The sequence below is a fragment of the Camelus ferus genome, chromosome 2 (assembly GCF_009834535.1).
Source record: "Camelus ferus isolate YT-003-E chromosome 2, BCGSAC_Cfer_1.0, whole genome shotgun sequence".
Classification (NCBI taxonomy): Eukaryota; Metazoa; Chordata; class Mammalia; order Artiodactyla; family Camelidae; genus Camelus; species Camelus ferus.
Genome location: NC_045697.1, coordinates 114,229,702 through 114,251,441, shown reverse-complemented (window position 1 = coordinate 114,251,441; position 21,740 = coordinate 114,229,702). Strand labels below are relative to the sequence as shown.

The following is a 21,740-nucleotide window of genomic DNA, read 5'->3' as shown; positions in this document are numbered from 1 at the left end:
GGATAAAGAAGATGTGGTATATTTATACAATGGAATACTATTCAGCCATAAAATGAGTAAAAGAATGCCATTTGCAGCAATGTGGATGGAACTAGAGATGATCATACTAAGTGAAGTAACCCAGACAGAGAAAGACAAATACTATATGATATCACTTACATGTGGAATCAAGAAAAAAAAATGACACACATGAACTTATTTACAAAACAGAAAAAGAGTCACAGACATAGGAAACAAACTTATGGTTACCAGGGAGGAAGGTGGGGAGGAGGGATAAAGTGGGATTTCAGGATTGGCAGATACTAACTACTATATATAAAATAGGTAAACAACAAGGACCTACTCTACAGCACAGGGGACTATATTCAATATCTTGTAATAGCCTATGATGAAAAAGAATAGGAAAATAAATATATATGTGTATAACTGAATCACTATGCTGCACACCAGAAATTAACCCAACATAGTAAACCAACTATAATTCAGTTTAAAAAATAGGCTTTTGAGGAGCAATTTGAGATATTATGAAATTTTGGATTTTTAAAAAATATTTTTCAGATATTAAACAGAAAGACAGCACATTTACAAAAAGATATAATAAAGCTATGTTTAGAAGAGTATAAGGAATTTAAAAAAAAAAAAACAAAACACATTTCCTGATTGAATAATCAAGTGCATGTTGAGATAAGAAAAAAAGGATGAGGGATGGTTTTTGTGAAACAGTAATGAATCAGTTCTGGGTCTATGGAACTTGAGACACATCTCTGCGACTCCGAATTGCACGTGCTACACATGCGGTTGAACTTACAAATCTGGACGCTTAGGATATATGTTCAACTTAAGAGTTAATTACAAAAAGAGTTAATTAAAATGCAGGTGGTAGTTGAAATCATGGAGAAGAGCATTATTTATTTGATAACAGAGTGTAAAAGGAATAAAACATTCTGGGGAACTCAAGAGAGTTGCTGAGGAGGTCATCCAAAGAGAGTACATTGTGGCAAGAGTCAATAAGGGATCCAAGAAGGACCCTCCCTTAAGACCAAAGGAAGAGGAAGTGGAACCAATGAAAGAGACTAAGGCGTTGTTAGGGTGTTGAGGGAAGTTTAGAAAAGAATACTATTGAGAATTTCTAGATCTACAAAGTGCTCAACAATCTCAAATACCACGAAAAGTTGTATCCAACCAGTCCGGGAGAATGCCTGTTTTGTCTGGTAATTAAGTAGGATGACTTTGAATTTAGGGAAAGAAGTTTCAGTGGATTTGGGGGAGCAGATATCATTGCATTGTTTTTGAGGTGAAGCGACTGCAAAGAATGGAAATGATGAAATTAGACAAGCTATTTTAAACTAGATGAAGCATTTTAACATCATCAGTCAAATAAAAAGATTCCACTATTTTATCTGTGAGGTCTCAGCTATCTTTGCATACCTATGATTCCGGAAGAAAGGAGTCCAATTACCTAAAACCTCTACTGTTTAAAATACCATAAAAAAAAATACACTTTGAAAAGTTAACTTTTACTACAGCCTTGAATGAGGTTAAAAATATCTTCCATGACCTATGAAGTGGAAACATCTTCTCTTTTGTGCATATAATACTTTTTTATCTACTTATATAAGCAATGCTGAATCACTTGAAATTATGAATACCTCTTCATCTATAAAATAGATATACTTTTGACTTTCAGGGTCAATAAAACAGATACCACTATATCATTCTGGGAGTCACAGAATATTAACCATTTGACTTGATCATTCTATATGCTTACAAGAGTTGTCTGTTTTACCTGATTGTAATGTTATTTTTTATTTTGGCAAGTAGGGGTGTGTTCACTAACATATATCCAAGATTTACACACACAGACGTGCGTGCGCACGCTCAAGCAGGTAATAACAGTAAATAATCATCCAAGGAAGAATTCAAGCTAAAAGCAAAATAAGCAAGTAAACAATCAAAAACTTTAAAATAACACTGCCTTCTTGATATTACCAGCTGATAATAAAGATGGTAAATTGTGATTCCTTTGTTCGTGTCCCTGTAAATCTGTGTATGAAAAATTTATTTTTTATTGTAATTCTTCCCTTTTTTGTAAATTTTACTCATATAAGAAAAGAATATCAAGAGATGACACTGATGAACGTTATATAATCTTTCTTGGGGACTGATGTTACCTTTATCAAACGATAGTCACTAAGTGCCCAGAAATGGATGTGACTATGAAATGAAAAGCATAGAATTCTCTCTAAAATAAAATGCGGGCCACTTCCAGGAACTAACCATCTTCCCATAAAAATTTCATTATAAATATCAGAAAAAAATATTAAATATTGGAAAGGCAGGATAGATTTTGAACAATACAGACATGCTGAATAAATGCTACTGTTGAAACTGAACGGTTATTATGGACTTGAGACTACAGGGAAGAGATGTGAACAACGGAATAAAGACAGCATCGTCACAGAACACTAAAATACAACTCCTTAATAGTCACTCATAAGATGATGTCACTGGCTCAGTGGCGCCATCATGTGGCCTGCGCTAAACTAACTGTAAACCACTGGTCTTCCCAAGGGCTACCCTGTGTGGTCAGGGGTCCAGGGTGAACTCTAGGGGCCAAGAGACGTGATCCTGGTTCTCTTGATGGAGCTGGAAAAATACAACTAGGACCCCTCTCTTTGTCTTTCTCCCTACACAAACATCATAGAGTCACAGAGTGACCTTCAGTTGCTTTTATTTGCTCAGTTTTTGAATTAAGCTCATTTTGAAAATGTAAAAAAAAAACAATTAAAGACATTAAACTAAACACTCATGTTAGGAAATATACTCCTTCACATAAAGATGGTACCTTGAAGCATAGTGTCATGTTACTACTGATCACATGAATAAAACGTATTACCATATATTTTATGGTTTTATTACTAGGTTTATCATTTAAAATAGTCATTTAAATAATTAGGTATTATAAACATAAACTATTAGATATTATAAACTATAAACATTCATTACTAAATTACTAAATAACAACTAAATGTATTGCTAAATTAGATAGTAACTATAAATTTTGTATTACTAAATGCTAATAATGTTACTAAATAATATATACATATTATTAAATATTAAAATAGTGATAATTTAATAATATATTTGTATTTAATTTTATAACTACAGTTTACTCATATTACACGTATACTTTATTACTATTGCAAATATTCACTTTGAGTTCCAATTTTGTATTAACTCACAGTTTTAGAGAAAAGCTATTTTCTAAAAAAAGCATTTTCTCACAATATATAAAGTTGTTGGGCATTCTTGTGCTTTTAAAATATTCAAAAGCAAATAAAAGGACATAACAAATTTATAAATGGCTGTCATTATTTCTCTGTTAACACAACAACAGTAAGGTCGGATGCTAGGTTCTTGGGCAGCCCGAGAGAGAGACTGGGGTGCTGGACTCAGGTGGCCAAATGTGAACCGAAATGCGATGGTGAGTATTGTATTTTGAAGGTACAGTCTGTGAATCTCCCTGTGTGTGATCAGCATGGCTGCTGGCATGACAAACACTCCAGGTTTATTCCATCCCTCATCTGTGATTTCACCAGGGCAGAGTCCATATTTACTTTTACCATTTCAAACAGCTCTTCTTTCCTAAAGTTAATTTATACCAACTATGAGCCTGCAAGTGGTCCTCTAAAAAGGAACAGTGGTATAATTGTTCTTTCAGGTTATTTCTGAAATTACACACGATCCAAAATAAAACTCAAATATCCTCACCTAAAATGAAATTTATATCTCTTTATATTTGATAAATGGGCTCCTTAAAAACATGCTGCTTAATAATTACCATCTAATATCTGAAGTCTATCATCTAAGTCTAACTTCAAACTTACTACTAGTTCATGTCACTAAATTAAACAATTGTATATTTTTTTTTAACAATTTCTATGTCCGAAAACTCTTCGAAAATTTTGATTTCTCTCCTCTAACAAAAGGTTATCCTAGCAAAGGGAAACAACGATCAGCTATTACTGATTTTTGACAAATCCAAGTGGTTTCTGATATTATTTATTTTTCCACTAAGCAATCACAACTAACCATTCTGTTAATTTTTCTAATAACTTGTCCTGCTCTAAAGTTCAAATATCATTATAAGAAAACATTATGCTGTACACCAGAAATTGACACAACATTGTAAACTGAGTATACTTTAATAAAAAAAGATACAAGAAGTAGCCAAAAAAAAAAAAAGAAACAAAACATAGACACATGCCATAAAACAAGACAATCTTTAGAGACCTTCGTCACTTTGATCTGCCATGAGTTCTCCAACTGAATTATGACTCAGGTTCTAAATTATTCTTTACTAACCTAAGGAGGGCAGAAGGATTTCAGTACATGTTTGCTAACATGATTGTGTTTGCTCTACTATATATTTTCAACATTGTAGATCATTTAATTTGATCTAATATTTCTTTCTTGGATTATTAAAGTATCTCCATTATAAACTCAATTCTTTTTTCCAGCTTTAGTGAGATACTATTAATGATGGTTAATGATAGAATATGATGATTTGATACGTGTATATACTGAGAAATGATAATCACCAAGGTTAGTCAACATCTCCATCCCCTCACGTAATTACCATTTGTGTGTATGCATGCGTGCGTGCGTGTGGTGATAACATTTAAGATCTATTCTGTTAGCAACTTGAAAGTCTGTGACACAGTGTTGTTAATTATAGTCACTATGATGTACATTAGGTCCTCAGAATTTGTTTATCTTTAAGCTGCATGTTTGTACCTTTTGATCAACATCCCTCTATTTCCTCCATCTCCTAGCTTCTGGCAGCCGTCATTCTATTCTCCGTTTCTATGAGTTGAACTTTTTTAGATTACACATACAAGTGAGAACGTAAAGTATTTGCCTTTCTCTGAATAACTTATTTTGCTTAACATAATGTCCTCAAAGCCCATTCCTGTTTTTGCAGAAGATGTGATTTTCTTCTTTGTTTACGGCTGAATAATATTTCTATGCATATATATCACATTTTCTTTATCCATGTGTCTATAGATGGACACGACAGTCATGTCTTGACTATTGTGAATAATGCTGTAATGAACATGGGGGTGCAGACATCTCTTCCATACTAGTGATTTCATTTTCTTCAGATAAATACCCCAAAGTGGAATCACTGAATCATAATGGCTGTTCCATTTCTAATGTTTTGAGGAACCTCCAAACTTTTCTACAGTGGCTGTACAGTTTACATTCCCAGCAGCAGTGTATAAGGGTTCCTTTTCTCCACATCCTTTCCAACCCTTGTTAACACTGGTTTTGTAATAACAGCCATTCTAACAGATATGAGGTCGAATCGCATTGTGGTTTTGATTTGCATTTCCTTGGTGATTAGTGATGTTGAGCATCTTTTCATGTGCCTGTTGGGCATTTGTATGTCTTCTTTAGGAAAATGTCTATTCAAACCCTTTGCCCATTTTTTAATCAGATTTTTGGGTTTTTTTTTTTTTTTTGCTGTTGAGTTGTATGAGTTCTTTATGTACTTTGGTTATCAATCCCTTATTAAATAGACAGTTTGCAAATATTTCCTCCCATTCTGTAGGCTGCCTTTTCATTTTGCTGATTGCTTCTTTCGTTGTGTAGAAGTTTTGTTTTGTTTTGGATGCAGTCTCACTTGTTTACTTTTGTTTTTATTGCTTGTGCTTTTGGTGTCACATCCAAAAAATTGTGCAAAGACCAGTGTCAAGAAACTTTCTATGTTTTCTTTTAGCAGTTTTACAATTTTGAGTCTTATATAAATCTTTAGTCTATTTTGAGTTAATCTTTGTTGGTGGCTTAAGATGGGGATCTGATTTCATTCATTCACATGTGAATATCCAGTTTTCCCAACATCATTTATTGATAAGACTATCTTTTCCCCATTGAGTATTCTTGGCTTCCTTTTCAGATATTAGTTGAACACACATATGTGGGTTTATTTCTAGGCTCTCAATTCTATTCCATTGGTCCATGTGTCTGTTTTTGTGTCAATGCATATCATTTTAATTAGAATAGCTTTGTAATAAAGTCTGAAATCAGGAAGTGTGATGCCCCCAGCTTTGTTCTTCTTTCTTAGGACAGATTAGTCCAATTCTTTATTTGCTGAGCAGGACCATTTTTCCAGAAATCTCCTTAAAAAGTGTGTGGATATCCACTTCAAGGGCTGAATAACAATCATATTATTTATATAAACTCTATTTTGCTGCTTATTTTCCTTGCCTTGGGTTATTAAATATTAGATGATAGCAGTGAATCTGGAAAACTGTTGCTTGATTTTGTATTACAGAATATAATTAAAAAGAAAAAAAAAAGAACAGGAAACAACAACAAGCCCTGTTCTTAGGAGTTCAATCATGCTACACTACTTATTTTCTGACTTTAATGCCCAGATCTTCAAATTGCATGTCTAAGAAACGATTTAATGTTCTTTAGTAGTACAAATGATGAGATTAACATACTTTTTAAATTATAATAATTGATTCCTAAATATCTTTAAAACCAAGTACATTTTTTTTTTTCCTTTTGTGTTTTAACTAAGGCTGTTGTTTCTTTATTCATGCTATCTTTGCTGCTGTAAGAAGGTAACGTACTCTTAAAACAAGCATGACTCTCATGTGTCTTTTCAAGCTTCAGAGTACTTAGGAGCTGCTTTGCAAACTAGTTTACAAGTCGCACTGGAAAATCAATCCTAGTCTTCAATAGACAAATTGCATTTGTGACTGCAAATGATACTATCAAGGTTGATTACTCATCTTATTTGACAAGCATGGAAGGATTCTGCTTTAAAAAAACATATAAACACTACAAAATATATTGGAAACTTGTTTTAGGTACAATGCAACAGCAAAAGAGAAACGTAAGACATGTTTTCAGAAATGTCAGTATCTTTAGATTTACATTTGATAATTGATGTATGTAAGTTCATAATATGGCCCACTATTCATTTCAACAATTTGTGATGTTATTCTCTGCACGTATTTTAAAATATTTTACCCGATACTGTGTGTGTGTGTGAGTGTCTGTGTGTGTGTGCGCATACCTGTGTTTTAACTGAGACAAATAACAAGTAATCTCTGGTCCACAGTGTTATTGTTGGAGTAATCTTTAAATTACTTTCTATAATCAAGTAAAAAGTTTTAATATATTTTATATTTTTTATTTTATTTTATCTCGGAGTTTTTTTTTAGTTGAAGTATAGTCAGTTTACAATGTTGTATCAATTTCTGGTGTACAGCACAATGCTTCAGTCTTAAAAATATTTTTTAAATCAGCCTGTTTTTCTAAAGTGACTTCTTTGTTCAAAATTGTGATATTTTACCATAATTTATCATATATTAAAATTCTATAATCATATAGACAGCAATTTAGTATTTAGGTTTGTGGTACACATTTTTGTCATTGGTTATATTGTAAATAAGATACAAATGAATGTTTAGCTCTTGAATGTATGTTTATTTTATTTTACTAGTTAAGGTATAATGCCCTTGTAAGCGTTCTTTAGTACTAAAACTGCAGTGACAATGATTTCAAATGCTGTTTGTTACCTGGTAAACACTATGTGGATACTAACTCCCTCCCCTGATCTCTGTGAAGAGAAGTCACAGTGGTTAACCAACCATAACTCATCCTGCCTAGCCTTTATTTTCATCATTTCATTTTATCCTTAAAACCACAATATCAAGTAGGTTTTATATTATTGGCATTGCACAGAGAAACTCAGGCACTGAAAGTCTGAGTATTTACCTGGGTCAACGGTGAGTCAAGGTTGAATGGAGGCTTAAAACATAAGCGCACCCTCCTCCACTGCCAACCCCACTCCACTATGCAACCACAAAGTACGAACGCATTCTGAGTGCACCATGATTTTTTCGGCAACTGATTTAATCAAAACTTGAAGTGGTTTTTGATCAAAACAAGTTAATGGGCGCATTTGAATATTATTTGGAACATATTTTTAACCTTTAAACCTAGATCTCAAGTGATACTTGGGTGTTCTGATAATCTGTATTAGACTGTTATCATTTTAAATAACTAGTGAGAGGTGTTTGACAGTATCATAGAAATATCCCCTTAAAATCATGCAACCTTCAAAACTGAGGAAAATAAATCAATATTTAATGTCAGAAAAGTTCTATTACTTTTATTGGTGTTCAGGTCACATAAGATACGTATTGAATAGTGTATTTAAAAAGTATCAATATCAGGATAAAAAAGTCCAAAATATTTGTACAAAGTTTTATCAGAAAATCATTATAAAAGGATGGTGAATGGGTAATCCTTCTTATAGTTATAATGAATAACTCCTGTTGAGCGATTCCAATGTGTAAGCTATGGTTCTAAGCATTTTTTCGTAAATCAGCTCAATTGACATAACTCTTATTTTACAAATGAAGCGGCACACACAGCGTGGTTAGGTTGCTTGCTCAAGGTCACATGGACATTCAAGTGGCAGAGCTGGGACTGAATGCCCGGCGACCTGGCTGGAGGGCTGGCTCTCCCAACCACCACACCTTCCTGACTCTTCACCGCCAAGATGCCACTAAAATCACTGCTGGTTGCTTTTCCAGAAAGCAGGTTTTTCTTCTCTGTTTTCTTTCTTATGTTTTGTTTTCTGTCTTTTTCTAAGTGGAATTAGAGTAAAGAAGAAAATAGCTTCTGGGTTTACTATTTTTTTGATGGAGAAGGTTTATTCATTCATTTATTTATTTATTTTAATGGCGGTACTGGGGACTGACACCAGGACCTTGTGCTTGTTAAGCATGAGCTCTACCAAACTCCCCCCAAGTTTACTTTAGTATTTGCAGCTATATTAACTTTTAAATTTCAGCATAATATTAAAATCATTTCTACTTAAAACCTCCAAGAAATATTAGACAACATCTACAATTTTATTTCTTTCTTGGTATTTGGTTTTAAGAAAAGACAACAGTTTGTAGCATTGCAAACTTAACAGTAATGTCAAGGTCCTAAAATGGCTACAATTTATTAGAAATCCATCAGCTTTGAAGAATCATCCATAAAAATGATCTCAGGTATAATTGGCTTTGTATAAATGTAAGAAATAGGTACAATAAAAGGATTTTCAGCCCTGTAATTTTTAGGATCCTGACTTCTTGATCATTTTAGCTTTGATTTAGGAGATAGAGTGTCACTATTATTTTAAAAATTGTATTTTCACTATATCTCATAATTCTTCTAAACCAATACTGTGTCAAATTCATTTTCTATAATGGGAATTATTTTTTAAAAAGGACTCCATTATCATTTTTAAACCATACCAGGTAAACAATGCTTAATGAATTCTTAGTATTTGATACACTAGCAGGTGTTGTAACATTTCAAGAAATTGATATGATATGCTACATATTTGCATCTTATATATAACATTATTTCATTATTTCATCATGATGTAGTCAGGGAAGGACAGGTTTTTCTGCAGTGCTAGGCAATCAAAAAAAAAAAAAAACAAAAAAAACCCTGTTACATGTCCACAGTGGGTTGGTTGAAGCCTTGCTCAATTTCATCTCTATTTTGGGGGCCCAGTTTTGTGATGCTGCCACTACCTGGAAAATTTTCTGGTCCTTCAGTTAGAAAAGAGAGTTTTGACAACCATGAATCAGTTCTTAAACTGTGAAAAGTGACACACATAACACTTTCATTTCCATTCAATTGGCCAATGACTGAAAAGTGACATACACATCATTTTTGTTTCCATTCAATTGACCAAAGTAAGTTGCACAGCTGTCCTGAGTTCAGTAGGATGGGGGAGTGTTGTAAGTTTGTAGTGAAGGGATATGAAAAATGGGTTTATGTCTCTACAGGGATTCATGACAAATCTGTATGTCACTGAACAAAGTAGTTGCTAAATTAATGTTCTTGAATGAATAAAGTAAAATGGTTTTTACATTAAAGACGTTTTCTTGGGAAGATCTTTAGAAAACGTGTCCATTCACTCTTCCATCTGAGAAAACTCAAGATAACGTGGACTGTTTCCTCAGAAGGAACCCCCCCCCCCAACCACCAGCAGCAGAATCGTATTTCTTGGAGCATTGTCTCCTCAAACATCCAGCAGTGATAGGATGTCAGCTCGGACATGCTCTGATCTCTTTGACTCCTTAGATATACATGGGATATTATTTCTCAGTTACCCACGAGAATAGTATTGAAACGGTTATACTGGTTAGAGTCATAGGGAAAAAACAATCTCTAAAGCATTGGTATGTCTTCTAGGTCAGGATTATCTGTGCTTGACGGACACAATCAAACACACGTCAAAGTTTCATCAGTGCTTTCCAAGCTACAACACACACACACACAGGTTCTCCAACTATATTGGATTTTTTCCCTTCGTCTCCTCTCTTTATTTCCTTCTTTGCTAAACAAGAATAATTCTATTATATAGTGCAGAATAATAGTAAAAGGCAAGCTCTTTAATATACACTATAGGAATAAAAATGGAGGAAGCAAAATCAACTTTAAAAATGGAAAATATTAATTGTCAGTGTCTTTAGGGACACTACTTACATTTAACCTATATTATCTGTAAGTGTCTAGGACTTTAAAAAAGTTTTTTATTGAAGTGTAATTGATTTATAAGGTTAGTTTCAGGTGTACAGCAAAGTGATTCAGTTATACATATAAATACATATATGTATTTTTTCTTTTCAGATTATTTTCCGTTAGATGTTATTATAAGAAACTGAACGTGCTATATAGGAGGTCCTTGCTGTTTATCTATTTTACATATAGTCCTGTGTGTCTGTTAACCCCCAAAACCCCTAACTGACCCCTCCCTGCCCTCTCCCGTTTGGTAACCACAGTTTGTTTTCTATGTCCATGCGTCTGTTTTTGGTTTGTAAATATAATTTGTGTCATTTTTTATATTTCACACATAAATGATATTATACAATATTTGTCTTTCTCTGTCTGACTTACTTTACTCAATATGATAATCTCTAGAGGACTTTTTTCTCTCAATAGTCATAAAACTGATATTTTGATATCACCTCTGCTGTCATAAATTATCCTTAAGCAAAGGCAGCTCTTCTGGGTCTTAACACAATCAATAAAATCAATTTCTGTGTCAAAAATATGTACTCGTTTATTCCATTTAAATGGAATTGTTTGATACCACAAAGACCACAAAGGAAAGGTTAATTTTGCATAAGAGTTGCTACAGTATTTATACCCTGCATTGCCTGGTGAAAATATATATTGTAGAAAATTAGGCTGTAATGATGAGTATCATTCAGCATGTAAACTTGTACACAGTTTGTACAATGCCACATGTATTTCATCAAAATAGTCTATACACTTCAAAAGGGATGATATGGTTTCAGGAGATTTGAGCCAGAAAATGGTAGAAGTTGCTATTTATACAGATTAATAATAATGTGTTTTAGAATCAGCACCATGGGATGGAGATTACAGTGTCTGAAGAGAAGGGAAACTAAAATGCACCGATTATATTACTGTGCACCATTTTGGGTTTTTAAAACATTAGCCCATTCATGTACCAGGCTGAACGATCACTGCCATGGAACAAGATGGAGATGACTGTTTTTTTAACACAGTTGAATTCTCTCGTGCAAAGGATACATGTGCACATGAGCACATGCACGTGTGCCCGTGTGCTGAGGGAGGACAGAGAGGGCGAGTCGGCTACACTGTCCCTAGTGGAGGAGAATCGTGGGTTTGGCTCAAAGTCATGGGGAAGGTCTCAGCATGAGACAATGGTCACTGGGTGACAGAAAGCAACCGGCGTCTCCATCCCAGGACGGCAGATTACGCAGCAAATAAAGTGACCTCTCTTTCCATTAACCCACAGACCTCCAAGGGCTCATCAGAAACAAACAAAGAAACAAAGAGACAAACAAAAAACAGTTATGGTCTGTGTATTAATATGAGAGGAGACAAACATGACTGTAAGTAAATAAAATCAGAAATTTGTATAAATTTGCAGGGGAGAAGGTATACCTCAGTGGTAGGGTGAGTGCTTAGCATGCACGAGGTCCTGGGTTCAATCCCCAGTACCTCCAATAAATACATTAGTAAATAAACTTAGTTACCTCCCCCAAAAAATAAGAAAAAGAAATTTGTACATTTTGGAGAGGAACAGGGTATGAGTTTGGAGGTTTGAGTTAAATTCTTCTGTGTCTCCAAGGACAAGAACTATTCAGGTAAAAATCTGACATCTTGTAGGAATTATTATTCCCATTAATTACACATGACAACATTGAAGCTTAGAAAGCTTGAATCCCTTGCTCACAGTAATTTAGCTAATAACTGAGAGAGCGAGGATTTGGAAGTTGATCTGGATGACTTCCTAGTTCTATTTCACAAGGAATATATAGAAATGTAGAAGCTCTTATAAAATGTTTACAGCATAAATATAAGTGAATTTTAACATAGTCTGTGTTGTTACAGTGCCTCTGTTAAACTTTTCTGTTTGGAGTGGAGAAACTTCAATTTTCTCTGGTTAAATGCCTGAACACAAACACAGGTGCACACAACCAAAAGCAATGTGAGAAACACTATTTCAGTATGACTTTCTTAATGACAAATGGCCAAAACAAAAGGTATGTGCAAATATACACCTACATATATACATATATATGCATATGATGCATGTGTGTTTAATTCATAAGATTATTATATGTTTTCTATGATTTTTTCCACATATGAAATAATTTGATTCGAGATGGTAGTGTAAACACTATCAGAATATTTAAATGCTAGTAAAATATTTTATAGTAACTCAGAAAACAAATTAAATTTAGAATCATATATATTCCATGTATTTTATTTTTAGTATATTTTGTTTTGCATGGTATATCATTTATAACTTTGACTTCTCTCAAAGTTATGTAAGTTAAGGATACTTTTTGTTTCATTACAACCATCTTAAATGATAGGAGAAATAGTATAAAGGAAAATCCAGTTTATCAGACACATGTGCAAACACACACACACACACACACACACACACACACCAGAACACATAACTTTTCAAAGTATTTAATTTACTTTAATTGTATTTTGGTTTCATTAGTATTTTCTCTTCATGACAGTTTGGTTAGTTTGTTAAGGTATAATATCTGAAAATGCACTGTAAATTGGTTAATTTATGCCATCTTTCAGACTCATCTAAGACATGTATTTTTAAGAAGCTGTGGTATATATATGCAATGGAATACTACACAGCCATAAAAAATAATAAAATAACACCATTTGCAGCAACATGGATAGATGTGGAGATTGTCATTCTAAGTGAAGTAAGCCAGAAAGAGAAAGAAAAATACCATATGATATCACTCATATGTGGAATCTAAAAAAAAAAAAAAAAGACAAATGAACTTATTTACAAAACAGAAACAGACTCACATAGAAAACAAACTTATGGTTGCCAGTGGGGTGTGGGGGAAGTGGATGGGAAGAGATAAACTGGGAGTTCAGATTTGCAGATACTAACTACCACATATAAAATACATAAGCAACAAGTTTATACTGTACAGCATAGAGAACTATATTCAATATCTTGTAGTAACTTATGGTGGAAAAGAATATGAAAATGAATATGTGTATGTTCGTGTATGACTAAAGCATTGTGCCGTACACCAGAAATTGACACAACATTGTAAACTGACTATACTTCAGTTAAAAATATATATAAAGAATCATTATAGTTTCTCATTTTGTTAAATGAGGTTAGTAAGTTGACCCTCAGCCTTTCAAAGTGCTCACTGAATACACTCTTTAAATAAAGGCAGATCTGAAATATATACATGTATTAGAAATTATGCATCCAAATTCTAAGGGAAAATGATTGCCAAATACTAAAATATCTAAAAGAATTTATTGAATATAATGTAATTCAAAGCCCCCCAAAATGAACAAATAAAAATAATAATTAAAAAAAAAACGCCCTCAGCATGCATTGTACCCTCTAGAATAAGGGTAAGTAGATAATTTCCTGGGGGTTTTTTCCTCATATTTTACATCATTTATGTTCATTTCTATCAGTGAGATGAGAGAAAAAAATTGTTTTCCTGATAGTATCCCTGATGAATTCTATCAAATCATGTCCCATTTTTTTCTAGCCCGTCAATTTTCTAACTATAATATTAATAGAACACAATTCTGCTTTAGGGAAGTTATAATAAAACCCATACAGTTTAATCATATAGATGAATAAGTATTAAGTGACTGATTGGATTTTCCAAAAATGCATATTTCACTTTTAAAAAAGGAAGTCTTAAACTTTCCTTAACTGTAATCGCTTATCTGTTGCTTTTTCTGGGGTATATGTCAGCTTTTGCTAGCACTGTTACACTAGTTAATAGCTGATGTTAGGGACATGGTCCCAGGGGCAAAGTTATTTCTTTTTGGGTAGGTATTTACACCTCTTCATCCTGGTCAGAAAAAAAAAGTAAAACTGATTTCAAATGTTCTATGCATTTCAGCATGGCTTACCCAGGTTCTGACTGAGTAATAAGATTATCTCGGGTCCACCACTTACACTCTTTGTAGCCTTAGATAAGCTACAACTTTGACTCACTTTCCACATCAATACAATGAAAGTCATCACCTCTCCTTTCCAGGCTCAAGATGAAGGTTGAATAAAATTGTCCACCTTACCAGACAGTAGATAACAAAACTAAGTACCATAAAAAGACATGTTTATAAACATAGGAAAAAAACCTGTGTACATTTCTTTGTAGTGTTAAGTTGAATTTTAAACACAGACTAGTTCTGGAACTCAGAGTTCGGCCAGGGTGGGGCTGGTTGCAGGGGTGGGGAAAGAAAAAAGCCTTTTACTAGAATTTGAGGGAAAACTGATGTTGATGGGAGAAACTAAGGACACGTTAGGCAGTTATGCTTTGAATTATGGAAAGTTAAAAGTGACTGACAGTCACCTTCTGGTTGAGCAGAACGATTGCTCAAAAGAGTAATAAAAAGAGGCTTCTGGTACCTACGGAGCGTCTTCCAGTGACCATCTCAGCGCTCGGAGTAGAGGCTGCTTGTACAGGAAAGAGGGTATTATTTCTTTGGACGAGTGCCATGGACAACTGTGGAGTCCCTACCCAACACAGTAATTCCCCTTGACACCCTTTGATCATAAGCATTTATATTCATTGGAAATGATCCCATACCTCTCCAATGGCTTACAAGAACAAAAGATATTTAATTTCATAGTGGGTGATGGGGAGTTTTATTTCTCCACGGGATTTACTAATGTTGTTTCAACAAAAACACCAATTTTATAGACAATCATGTACTTCCCTGAGTCAGAGAGTGTGACTCAAATGAGAAATCCTAGGAATAAATGAATTAGGTTAAGCTATTGTGTAAATAGTAGCTGGCTTTCAAGTGACTAGACGCGTCATTCGAAATATTTTATAAAATATGTAAGAATGAACTATATAAACTATAATAGATAAAATTCAATATTTGCTAAATTATTTTAAAATATTTTAAATGCCATATTTATCATACTGTATGCATTCACACATATTACTGGAACTCAGAAGGTTATTATTTCTTTTTAACCCAAAGCAAAAAAAAAAATACCATGTCATTTGGCAAATCATTTCCCTAAATCTAAACCTGATGAAACTGACATGTAACTCACAGCATAACTGAGGCACACTTCTGAGGAATACAATTGTGAGTTCTGTTTTGTGTTTTTCCTTCTAGTCTCGCTACAAGTTCTACAGTTTGGAAGAAAAGACAAATGTTCTCAGGAAGCTGACTCAAGGCGGTAATACTGAAAGAGAGGAGAGTCTGATTAAGCCCTAATTGTGCTATGTAAACATAGGGCAATATTGCCAAAACGTATCTTTGGAGAGATTTCTAACTGGCATAGTCAGAGCTACTCTGCAAACCCTGAAATCTGACAGTAGAAGAAAATTATATGTTCAGATCTGTAAGGAATATACGCAAAGGAAACAAATCTCTCCTTTGAGCATAAACAGACTCATTTATTTCAGTATAATGTCGGTATGCTTGTTTACAAGCAGAGTACTGACTCACATTTGTTTCAGGATGTATAGTTAGATTGGAAATTTGCAGAAGCTCAGAGAAATCTGCTCCTAATTATTCATTGCATCAATGACAAAACAATATATAGGAAGTGCAGAAAAAAAAACACAGAGCAGTACAGGGTTTGGGTCTTGGATTATATCTGAAATTTATGGGAAGGATAAAATATCTACCTACTTCGAGTACTGTTTAATAGTTTGCTGGTTTTCTGGTCAGATAGGAACATCATTTGTACTATTAGAGACACCAATCATATTACACTGAAGCTAACTTAATAACGTCTAATTTTTTCTCACTTTGATTGGTAAGATAAACACCCCCAAGTTAAATGCAATCTCAGTTCAATGGATATTTTTCCAAATTGTACACATTAAAGTGGTCATAATATTGTCTGGATTGGGAAGAATAATTCAACACAGGGGAGGAGGAGACACTAAGTAAAGTAACAGCATCTGGGTCTGAATGAGAAATAAAGCTCACAGCAGAAAAAAAGCAAGATATTTTAACTCTGCTGTTTGTTACTTTGTGTGCTAATTTAGTTTTTAAATGCTTGCATACATCATGCCATGAAGGAGCTTGCAGTCTGATAGAGACACAGTACAAAACACAAACCTGTAACAGTCTTCTTTCAGGGGCACAATCCAAACCACATGCATGTAACACAGAATACTAACTAGCAATAGCAGGGGGGAAATATTTGGATGCCAAGGGAACAGTGAGAGACTTCCGTTTGGAAGATGGGAAAATTCTCATGTATCACAAGGAATATGAATTTTCCTTAAAAGATAATTCAGGCTGAATTTCTAGATCTGGAAAGTAGAAGGAAGAGCATGAGGAAAGGTCTGGTAGTGGGCAAACGTGTCTGCATAAGAAAATGGAAAGTATCACAACTAAACACCTTGTCATTTTCAAAGATACACTTCAAGGGAAATATTAATAATATCTTTAATTATAAAATTAATTAATGATTTAGGAAGGTCTGCATAGCATCAAAGTGTAGTCATTTTTTTAAAAGCCATTATGAAACACCCTGTGGTTTAGTTATATGCAATCATCAAACATTTCTTGAGCATATACTGGACTAGATACTGAATTGATTCAGAGAAAAAAGAGTGAACAAGGCAGCTAAATTCGTATCTCTCTTTATAGAATTTATATTCTAACAGAAAAGAAAAGGAACTGCTATTTATATCTGTGCCTCTATTGTTTATTTGCATGCTGGTATATGTAGGCATGTGTATTTACCCATTCACTTGAAGGTAACCAAGTGAATGGGTAATGTAAATTCAAATATTCATAGGTATCATAAAGAATAAAACCCAGGAGGAGGGTAGAAAGTTTGGATGGGAGTTAAAGATCTAAGGCATAAATGTCTCCTGAAACCTTCACAATGAACAGAAATGGGGCTTTGGACAACCTGAGGGAAAAGGGTTAGGGCAGAGAGCTCCAGAACTCAAGGCCCTGGGGCCAGAGGTGGTGAAGGAATGGAAAAATGGGCCATGTGGATGACGGCAAAGTAAACTTGCAGAGGGAATGACAAGATGAGGGTCAGGTGGATGGAGAATCTACCATTTTGGTAGACTGCTGAGTAGAGCTTGGAATTTAAGCACTGTTGGAATTTCATTGACTGGGATGTCCAAGATCAGCAGTAGCTTGATCTGACTTGCCCTTAGACTTACCGTATGATGCAGCAATCCCACTCCTGGGAATGTATCTGAAGGTAACTCTAATTCAAAAAGATACATGCACCCCAGTTTTCATAACAGTACTATTTACAATAGCTAAGACATGGAAGCAACCTAAATGTCCATCAACAGATGACTGAATAAAGAAGATGTGGTATATTTACACAATGGAATACTACTCAGCCATAAAAAAGAATAATGCCATTTGCAGCAAAATGGATGGACCTAGATAGAGATCACCATTCTGAGTGCAGTAAGCCAGAAGGAGAAAGAAAAATACCATATGGCATCACTCATATGTGGAATCCAAAAAAAAAAGAAAAAATGAAAAAAGAGGACACTAATGAACGCATCTACAAAACAGAAACAAACTCGCAGTAACAATCTTATGGCTACTGGGGGAAAGGGAGTAGGAAGAGATAAATTTGGGAGTTTGAGATCTGCAAATGTTAGCCACTATATATAAAAATAGATTAAAAAATGAGTTCCTTCTGCATAGCACATGGAACTATATTTAATATCTTATAATAACTTTTAATGAAAAAGAATGCAAAAATGAATATATATATGTATTGCATGACTGGGACATTGTGCTGTACACTAGAAATTGACACATTGTAACTGACTGTACTTCAATTACAAAAAAAAAAAATGATTCTAATTGCAAAGCTGGAAACAGAGAAGTGGTATGTAAAAAACACCCCTGCCGTTGGAGGTGAGGGAGGAAACGGGCTTGGACTAGGTGGTAGTGGAAGACAGATGAAAATTGATCAGTTTTTCAAATCGGATGTGTATATTGAGGATGTTGGTTACAGGACCTGCTCACAGATGGAATGTGTGATGGGAGGGAAAGAGTGGAGTCAAAGATATTTTCTGGGTTTTTGTCTGAGCACCTCAGTAAAAATATGTTTCAATCCACTTAGAATTATTTTTTCTAAGAAATCCAAAAGATAATTCTGCAGGAGCAATTATTTATAATATTAAGTTATCAAAGTAAAGTTAGTCTTAACTGCTGCATTATTCTGACCTGCTTGGAATGCTGTTCCTCCCCCATCCCTTCCACCAATCTAACTGCTATGGTGCCACTTGCATTTTATTACACGCTATCTTCCTATAGATTATTTCCCCACCAGCCTCCAGAAGTATCTTTTAACAAATTTATCTCAATTTTAATTACATAATTTTTTTTCAGAAAAAAAGTTTTTTTTTTTTTTTATTGGAGTGTAGTTATTTCCAATGTTAGTTTCAGGTGTACAGCAAAGCCATTCAGTTATACATACACATACGTATTTTTTCAGATTCTTTTCCATTATTACTTATTTTTTAACTTAATAAGTTAAGGTTTACAGCCCCAATATGAGGGCTCCAGAATGGCAGAGGCTGGGTCTGTTACACTCACAGATTATTCTCAATACTAGGACCTTGAAGACAGTTGAATGTCAATAAATGTTTATTGAGTGAGTAAGCAATTCTGTTTCTTGTCTCACCTCATAATTTTTCTCCAATCCTTTATATGCGATCTCCTGCTGTCTTTTTCTATCACGCTTTGCTTCCTCTTATTTCTGTCAACAACTCATTGGTTAAGTGAGAAGCAGCAGCTTTCAGCCCATTTGTAGCCATCAACCAAATTCAAAGACCCGGGCAACCATTCATGCCCTACTTTGAAAGCCCTTGACTTACGTGCATATATCAATTCCATAAAAGGTGTATTTAGAGAGCCTGCCTTTGCTATCTCTCGGCGCTATGATGAGCACTGAGGATAACATATTGAGCAGAAGCAGGTGTGATCCTTGCCATTGGGAAAATTAAGTTCTGATGGAGGAGACAGACATTCACCAATCAAGCCCAAAACACCCTAACCTCCAGTCCAGGTTAGCTGTCGTCTTCCATAGACATGGCCATGAACTGCTCCCGTTCTAAAGTTGTCATTCTAATCCTGATTCCTGCACCACATATCCGTCCCCTCCACCAGTCTCATTCTACTGGTTCTGCTCTGTGAGTCCATGGAGATATGTAGCCCAGGGCCTTGGCTTGGAGCCTAGAGGCCTGCTTTGTCCCTGGCTTTACCTCTGGCTGCCTCTTCCTTTGACACTCCGTGGAGCTCCTCTCTTGCCTAGAGCTGTACCCTCTTCAGTGCTGCTTTCAGCCACCGATTCTTGGTAAAGCCCCATCTGTAATATATTTACTTATCTTTCATTCTCTAATTCTATGGATGCAATAGAACGTTGCTGGAGAAAATCCCATTGAGGTTTTAATCAGCGGCTTTGCAAGTCTGTGGGTTGCCATCTCCATTGGGACCAGTGTTCAGTAGACCTGTCATGTGTTCCTAGTCAGGTCTCACTGACGTCCACGCTCTCCAGGAATCTTTCTTGACACTGTTTCCTCGTCTCTTAGCAGATGGAATTGCTTTACATTTTTGGACTCTTTGGTCTATCAAAAGTAAGGCTCTTAACTTAATATGCTGGGACCAGCACACTCACCTAGAGCCGTGAATTTTCCTACTGCCGTCATTTCTCTCCTGCAGGAGTGGATGAGGGCTGCTCCCCACGCCCCTCCCCACCCTGTCAACATTCGAAGGTTTATACAAATGCTAATCTACAAACCTCTCAGCTCTTGAACTTTTCTCTTTGATTCATCATACGTTGCGCCGCAACATGAACCTTAGTAAGAGGTGTTTCACTGGGTTACGTCCATGTCCCAAAACTTTCAGAAATTCTTCCAGCCTTTAGTAGATTTCTCAATTTCTTCACCTGTTTACTTAAAACTCTTAGCCTGGCTTAAGTGTCACTATCTAAAGTTGTTTTCTACAATGCTTATTCTAACATACAGACTCCCAATTCATAGAGCCTTGCTCTGCAACAGTCTGTATCTTATTATTATTTTAAAAATTGTACTTTTTCGATTTCAAAAATTTGGGGAAAAGAATTCAAATCAAAATGTCAGCTATGTAAAAGGCATAGCGCTAACTGCTGGGAATAAAACAGTAAATGAGGCGACCTGTTCCCAACCATCAGTAGGCTCACAGCTCATGTTGAAGGGACAGATGCTTCCATACCATCAGCTAAGTGCTATTACATGCAGTCACAGGGATACAGGAAGGAATGGTACCCAGAGAGGTTAGGTGGGGCGTCAAGGATGGCTTTGAAGATCGCATACTAATTACGTTAAGGGCTTCAGGAAGCGAAGAATGGATTAAATAAAAGAGAAATGACAGTGAGGAAACCACAATGTGTGCGATGCCCTTCTGAGATGTTGAAGAGTATGTGTAGAATTTAAAACCAGGTTTGGCCGAAATGCAGAGCTAGAGGTGAAGATGGGGGCAGATGAAGTGGAACAAGTAATGACGTTACTGTCGCCATGTTTAGTTGCTTGGATATTGTAATAAAAGCGGGGGAGGCTTGCAGAATGAAGAAATAATAGGGTTAGATTTGACTCTTTGTATCTGTCAGTCTGTACTCTGGCTTCAGGGTAGAGAACATTTCCAGGGGCGTAAAACCACAGGCAGAGGGCTGAATTAAGAGGAATTCATGTAAAAGGTAATGGTAGCATAAATCAGGGTAGTGGCACTGGGTGTTTAAAATACCCTACCCTGTGGATATATAAAAATTAATTTCACCATTCCCCTAGTTTTGTGCATTTATAGTCTGTCTGGTGAAATCTAGGAAGGAAAGAAAGTACATAATATTTCTTACAGGTATTTGCCTTCAATCTAAGTCCATCTTACAATCCAATATGCTTCAGGATAACTTCTTTGTTCAGCGTATGGTGTGGTGTATTTGTCAATATTTGTGCTGATTCGATATCATAGCTTTTACTGTTCTGCTGCAGTATATTCTCTCTTCTTGGAAGAAATGCTAAGTGATAGTTGGGTGGCATCATTCAAATGAAAAGAAGAATTATTCTGACACTGATTCTCAAACATCGTACCCAAAATTCAGGAGACCAAGTTTTGGAAAAAAAAAA

The 21,740-nt window shown here is 35.0% G+C and overlaps 1 protein-coding gene and 1 long non-coding RNA gene across 3 annotated transcripts in view; both read right to left on the bottom strand.

Moving 5' to 3' along the window:
* FSTL5 (follistatin like 5) overlaps nt 1-21,740 on the bottom strand; it is a 667,511-nt gene that overhangs the window by 358,485 nt on the left and 287,286 nt on the right. The window lies entirely within an intron of this gene.
* On the bottom strand, nt 727-10,877 carry LOC116659047. Its single transcript, XR_004314330.1, has 3 exons — nt 10,757-10,877; nt 2,668-2,671; nt 727-736 (listed from the first exon to the last, which is right to left on the bottom strand). It is a non-coding gene; the product is annotated as an uncharacterized LOC116659047 (long non-coding RNA).